The sequence below is a fragment of the Rhinoderma darwinii genome, chromosome 7 (assembly GCF_050947455.1).
Source record: "Rhinoderma darwinii isolate aRhiDar2 chromosome 7, aRhiDar2.hap1, whole genome shotgun sequence".
Taxonomy (NCBI): Eukaryota; Metazoa; Chordata; class Amphibia; order Anura; family Rhinodermatidae; genus Rhinoderma; species Rhinoderma darwinii.
The window spans coordinates 44,469,158-44,475,881 of NC_134693.1; positions in this window are offsets into that span (position 1 = coordinate 44,469,158).

Sequence of the window (6,724 nt, forward strand, 5' to 3'; positions counted from 1 at the left end):
CTGTATTTATGTACTGAGCTTTGTTCTTGTGCTGTATTTATGTAATGAGCTTGGTTCTGCGGATGTATTTGTCACGGTCTAAGGGTATGCCGTAGCGGAGAGACAGCTGGCCTAGTCACAGTCTATGTGAAAGTCTGTATAGGTCATAGCACAAGGATACCTGAAATAGTCCAGATGGTGGCAGGGGCTCTGGCACGGATGGTAGTAGGTGTAGCAGGTTGCGCCAGACGTGGCGGATGACAGCAGGTGCAGGGGGTTGCGCCAGATGTGGCGGATGACAGCAGGTGCAGGGGGTTGCGCCAGATGACAATGGGTGCAGCGGGGCACGGATGGGGAGGCCGCGCCAGCTGGTGTCTCCGAGGAGGGAGACGTCGGCAGACAGCAGGGAAATTGCCGGGGGTGAGCGGCAGCGGTCCGTGACCACATTCATAAGTTTTTATGTATAGCTTGGGTTCTGTATTTATGCACTGAGCTCTGTTCTGGTGCTGTATATATGTACTGAGCTTTGTGCTGGTGCTGTATTTATGTACTGGGCTTGTTCTGGTGTAGTATTTATGTACTGAGCCTTGTTCTGGTGCTGTATTTATGCACTGAGCTCTTTTCTGGTGCTGTATATATGTACTGAGTTTGGTTCTGGTGGTTTATATATGTACTGAGCTTGCTTTTTGCACCGTATCTGTGCATTAGTGTAAAGGATCTGGCAGACACAACTTCTGTGTCGACGCCCATAGGTAATCAGTCTGCACCTGCTTCTATGTCTGTGAGACTGACTCCATCTTCCACCACACAGGATGGCAGGCTTAGGAGTGGGAGAGCCTATCACAGCCTGGCCAGACGGAGCTAGCTCCCACCCTCTGTCTATTTATACCTGCCTTTCCTGTTCCTCCTTTGCTTGTGATTCTTCTCTGTTGGTTTCCTGGCCCTGCTGCAGCTTCTTGAACTACTGATCCTCTGCTTGTGATTGACCTTGGCTTTTCTGACCACTCTTCTGCTCTGCGTTTTTGTACCTCGCTCATCTCCTGGTTTGACTCGGCTCGTTCACCTCGCTTGTTGCTCACGGTGTTCCCGTGGGCAACTTCCCCATTTCCCTGGCTTCTTTGTACCCTTGTCTGTTTGTCTGTCGTGCACCTATTGAGTGTAGGGACCGTCGCCCAGTTGTACCCCGTCGCCTAGGGCAGGTCGTTGCAAGTAGGCAGGGACTGAGTGGCGGGTAGATTAGGGCTCACTTGTCTGTTTCCCTACCTCGACATTACATAATCACAAGCCAATATACCTAGTCTACCCTGGTCCCTGACACTACTATGGACCCCCTTGAGACCCTGGCTCAGCAAATGCAGGGCCTCTCCCTACAGGTCCATGCCCTGGCTCAGAGGGACAACCAGCCTGATGCTGCCCTGGTAGTGCCCCTCACCTCACCTCTTGAACCCCACCTCAAGTTGTCTGACTGGTTCTCAGGGGACCGGAAGACTTTTTTCTCCTTTCGGGAGAGTTGTAGGCTCTATTTTCGCTTAAAGCCCCACTCCTCTGGTTCTGAGAGCCAGCGGGTGGGTATAATTATGTCCCGGCTCCAGGACGGGCCCCAAGAATGGGCCTTCTCCTTGGCTCCTGACGCCCCTGAACTTTTCTCCGTTGATCTTTTCTTTTCTGCTCTCGGGCTCATTTATGACGAGACTGACAAGACTGCCTTTGCTGAGAGTCAGCTGGTGACCTTACGTCAGGGTAAGAGACCTGTTGAGGAGTATTGTTCTGACATTAGGAAGTGGTGTGTAGCTTCTCGGTGGAATGACCCTGCCTTAAGGTGCCAGTTTAGATTGGGTCTGTCGAACGCCCTGAAAGACCTGCTAGTTAGCTATCCCTCTTCTGACTCCCTAGATCAGGTTATGGCTTTAGCGGTACGACTTGTCCGACGTCTCAGGGAACGACGACTTGAACGTGTTTGTGTTTTCTCCTCTGACTCCCCCATGATGCCTCCCGAGGTTCCGTTGCTTCGTTCTTCCACGGAAGACTCGGAGGTACCTATGCAACTCGGGGCCTCCGTGTCCCCCCAACAACGTAGAGAGTTCCGCAGAAAGAATGGTCTCTGCTTCTACTGTGGGGATGACAAGCATCAAGTGAACAACTGTCCTAGGCGTAAGAATAAGCAGCCGGAAGAACTTCCGCGCCTAAGTGACCATCGGGGAGGTCACTTGGGCGCACAGGTATTTCCCGTAAATATGAAACGTAATAAAATCCTGCTTCCCTTTCAGGTCTCTTTTGGTGGTAGGTCTGCTACCGGCAGTGCCTTCGTGGATTCAGGGTCTTCTGCTAATATTATATCTGTGGAATTTGCTATGTCTCTAGCTATGCCATTGATTGATTTGCCTAAACCTGTCCCGGTAGTGGGTATCGACTCCACTCCTCTTGCTAATGGTTATTTTACACAGCATACCCCTGTTTTTGAACTCCTTGTGGGCTCCATGCATTTGGAGCAGTGCTCTGTACTGGTGAAGCAGGGATTATCGTCCGATTTGGTTTTAGGCCTTCCCTGGTTGCAGTTGCATAATCCCACGTTTGACTGGAATACTGGGGATCTTACCAAATGGGGTAATGAATGCATGACGTCATGTTTTCCTGTTAATTCTATTTCTCTCCCTGAGGAGGTGAACACTCTACCTGAGTTTGTTCAGGACTTCGCTGATGTTTTCTTTAAAGAGGCCTCCGAAGTGTTACCACCTGATAGAGAATATGATTGTGCAATTGATTTGGTACCAGGAGCTTAGCTCCCTAAGGGTAGGATATTTAATCTCTCTTGTCCCGAACGTGAAGCCATGAGAGAGTATATCCAGGAATGCCTGGCCAAGGGTTACTTTCGCCCCTCTACTTCTCCGGTAGGTGCTGGCTTCTTCTTCGTAGGGAAGAAGGATGGTGGTCTTAGGCCATGCATTGACTACCGAAACTTGAATAAGGTCACTGTAAGGAACCAGTATCCCCTTCCTTTGATTCCTGATCTCTTCAATCAGGTTCAGGGGGCCCAATGGTTCTCTAAGTTTTATCTACGGGGGGCTTATAACCTTATCCGCATCAAAGAGGGGGATGAGTGGAAGACTGCGGTTAACACGCCCGAAGGTCATTTCGAATACCTCGTCATGCCCTTTGGGTTGTGTAATGCTCCCGCGGTCTTCCAGAATTTCATAAATGAGGTTTTAAGAGACTACCTGGGGGTATTTCTTGTAGTGTACCTTGATGACATACTTGTGTTTTCCAAGGACTGGTCCTCCCACATTGAGCATGTCAGGAAGGTGCTCCAGGCCCTTCGGGAAAACAAACTGTTTGCTAAGACAGAAAAATGTGTGTTTGGGGTGCAGGAGATACCGTTTTTGGGTCAAATCCTCACTCCTCATGAATTCCGCATGGACCCCGCCAAGGTCCAGGCTGTGGCGGAATGGGTCCAATCTGCCTCCCTGAAGGCGTTACAGTGCTTCCTGGGGTTCGCTAATTATTACAGGAGATTTATTGCTAACTTCTCGGTCATCGCTAAGCCTCTTACGGATCTCACTCGCAAAGGTGCTGATCTCCTCCACTGGCCTCCTGAGGCTGTCCAGGCTTTTGAGGTCCTTAAGAAGTGCTTTATCTCGGCCCCAGTGCTGGTTCAGCCCAACCAAATGGAGCCATTTATCGTGGAGGTTGACGCGTCCGAGGTGGGAGTGGGGGCTGTCTTGTCCCAGGGTACCAAGTCCCTCACCCATCTCCGCCCCTGTGCCTACTTCTCCAGGAAGTTTTAGCCCACTGAGAGTAACTATGATATTGGCAACCGCAAACTCTTAGCCATTAAATGGGCATTTGAAGAGTGGCGCCACTTCCTGGAGGGGGCTAGGCACCAGGTTACGGTCCTTACCGACCACAAGAATCTGGTTTTCCTAGAATCTGCCCGGAGGCTAAACCCGAGACAAGCTCGATGGGCGTTATTTTTTACCAGATTCAACTTTTTGGTCACCTATAGGGCTGGGTCTAAAAATATTAAGGCTGATGCACTGTCGCGTAGCTTCATGGCCAGCCCTCCTTCGGAGGAAGATCCTGCTTGTGTTTTGCCTCCAGGTATAATCATTTCCTCTATTGATTCTGATTTAGTCTTTGAAATTGCGGCTGATCAAGGTTCAGCTCCCGGGAATCTTCCTGAGAACAAGCTGTTTGTTCCCCTGCAATTCTGGCTAAGGGTACTTCGGGAAAATCATGACTCTGCACTATCTGGCCATCCAGGCATCCTGGGTACCAAGCACCTCATTGCCAGAAACTATTGGTGGCCTGGGTTGCTCAAAGACGTTAAGGCCTACGTCGCCGCTTGTGAAGTTTTTGCTAGGTCCAAGACTCCCAGGTCCCAACCAGCGGGCTTACTATGTTCTTTGCCCGTTTCCCAGAGACCTTGGACCCATATCTCCATGGATTTCATCACCGATTTGCCTCCATCTCAAGGCAAGTCGGTGGTGTGGGTTGTAGTAGACCGCTTCAGTAAGATGTGCCACTTTGTGCCCCTCAAGAAACGACCCAATGCTAAGACGTTAGCTACCTTGTTTGTCAAACACATCCTGCGTCTCCATGGGGTCCCTGTCAATATTGTTTCTGACAGAGGGGTACAATTTGTTTCATTGTTTTGGAGAGCCTTCTGTAAAAAGTTGGAGATTGATCTGTCCTTCTCCTCTGCCTTCCATCCTGAAACTAATGGCCAAACTGAGAGGACTAATCAGTCTCTAGAACAATATTTAAGGTGTTTTATCTCTGACTGTCAATATGATTGGGTCTCATTCATTCCCCTCGCCGAATTTTCCCTTAATAACCGGGTCAGTAACTCGTCAGGGGTCTCCCCCTTTTTCTGTAATTTTGGGTTTAATCCACGGTTCTCCTCCATTTCACCTGGTAGTTCCAACAATCCCGAGGTAGATGTCGTTCATCGGGAACTGTGCACAGTCTGGGCCCAGGTTCAGAAGAACCTAGAGGAGTCCCAGAGCATACAAAAGACTCAGGCAGATAGAAGACGTTCTGCTAACCCCTTGTTTGTGGTCGGGGATCTGGTGTGGCTATCGTGAAAAAATTTGCGCCTTAAAGTCCAGTCCAAGAAGTTTGCTCCCCGGTTTATAGGGCCATACAAGGTCATTGAAGTCCTTAACCCTGTCTCCTTCCGACTGAAGTTGCCCCCGTCTTTTCGAGTACACAACGTGTTTCATGCCTCCCTCCTTAAACACTGCTCCCCGTCCTTGGCTCCCTCGAGGAAACCTCCGGTCCCTGTTCTCACCCCTGAGGGGGTAGAATTAGAGGTGGCCAAGATTGTGGACAGCAGGATGGTCCAAGGCTCCCTCCAGTACCTGGTCCATTGGAGGGGATACGGGCCTGAGGAGAGGACTTGGGTACCCGCCCGGGATGTTCACGCTGGGGTATTGCTCAGGAGGTTCCACCTTCGTTTCCCCAATAAACCAGGTCCACCTAGAAAGGGTCCGGTGGCCCCTCATAAAAGGGGGGCTACAGTAAAGGATCTGCCAGACACAACTTCTGTGTCGACGCCCATAGGTAATCAGTCTGCACCTGCTTCTATGTCTGTGAGACTGACTCCATCTTCCACCACCCAGGATGGCAGGCTTAGGAGTGGGAGAGCCTATCACAGCCTGGCCAGACGGAGCTAGCTCCCGCCCTCTGTCTATTTATACCTGCCTTTCCTGTTCCTTCTTTGCTTGTGATTCTTCTCTGTTGGTTTCCTGGCCCTGCTGCAGCTTCTTGAACTACTGATCCTCTGCTTGTGATTGACCTTGGCTTTTCTGACCACTCTTCTGCTCTGCGTTTTTGTACCTCGCTCATCTCCTGGTTTGACTCGGCTCGTTCACCTCGCTTGTTGCTCACGGTGTTCCCGTGGGCAACTTCCCCATTTCCCTGGCTTCTTTGTACCCTTGTCTGTTTGTCTGTCGTGCACCTATTGAGTGTAGGGACCGTCGCCCAGTTGTACCCCGTCGCCTAGGGCGGGTCGTTGCAAGTAGGCAGGGACTGAGTGGCGGGTAGATTAGGGCTCACTTGTCTGTTTCCCTACCCCGACATTACAATTAGCCAGGAGATTTGTCGTGACTTAATGTGCACGCCGCACTGTCCTCCACCCTTCTCACAGTGCACATCCTAGCTAAATGGACTGAATGCGCCTAGGATATTGAATGTTCGCATATAGGTCTATATATAATGCATGAGTTTAATATAATGAGTGTGGGTGGGGAGGTAGGTATGTATGCTTATGTAATTCTATACATAGTGTCGCAATCCAGTTAAACATTCTGGACAGGGAATTTCTTTATTTAGAGTCCGCTTTAATATAGGGTGTATTTGGAATATTGTAATTTAATAATTAATTATTTGAGTATTAGAATCATTTTCCATGGCGCGATACACCACGAAACACCGCGACCCCCGGTGCGTATATGTCTTTGTCGGCAAAATAGAGAACCCGTTGTTAAAAATTTGAATCCCACCCCTGGTTATATGACATACATGTGTTGGGGCAACATAGAGGACACATACATGGGTTAAGGAAAAAGGATTAATATTGGTATAATGATGAACAACTACTTCACTGTGCCTGTATTTATTTGTATAACTTGGCTGACTCTCTTTAGGTGATGTTGTCATGTTGTTAGTAAAGTTAACTGCTAAAAAAACAAAATCGCTCACACACAGGAGACGGAGAAAAATAGACAGACACTGACAGACATGAGAT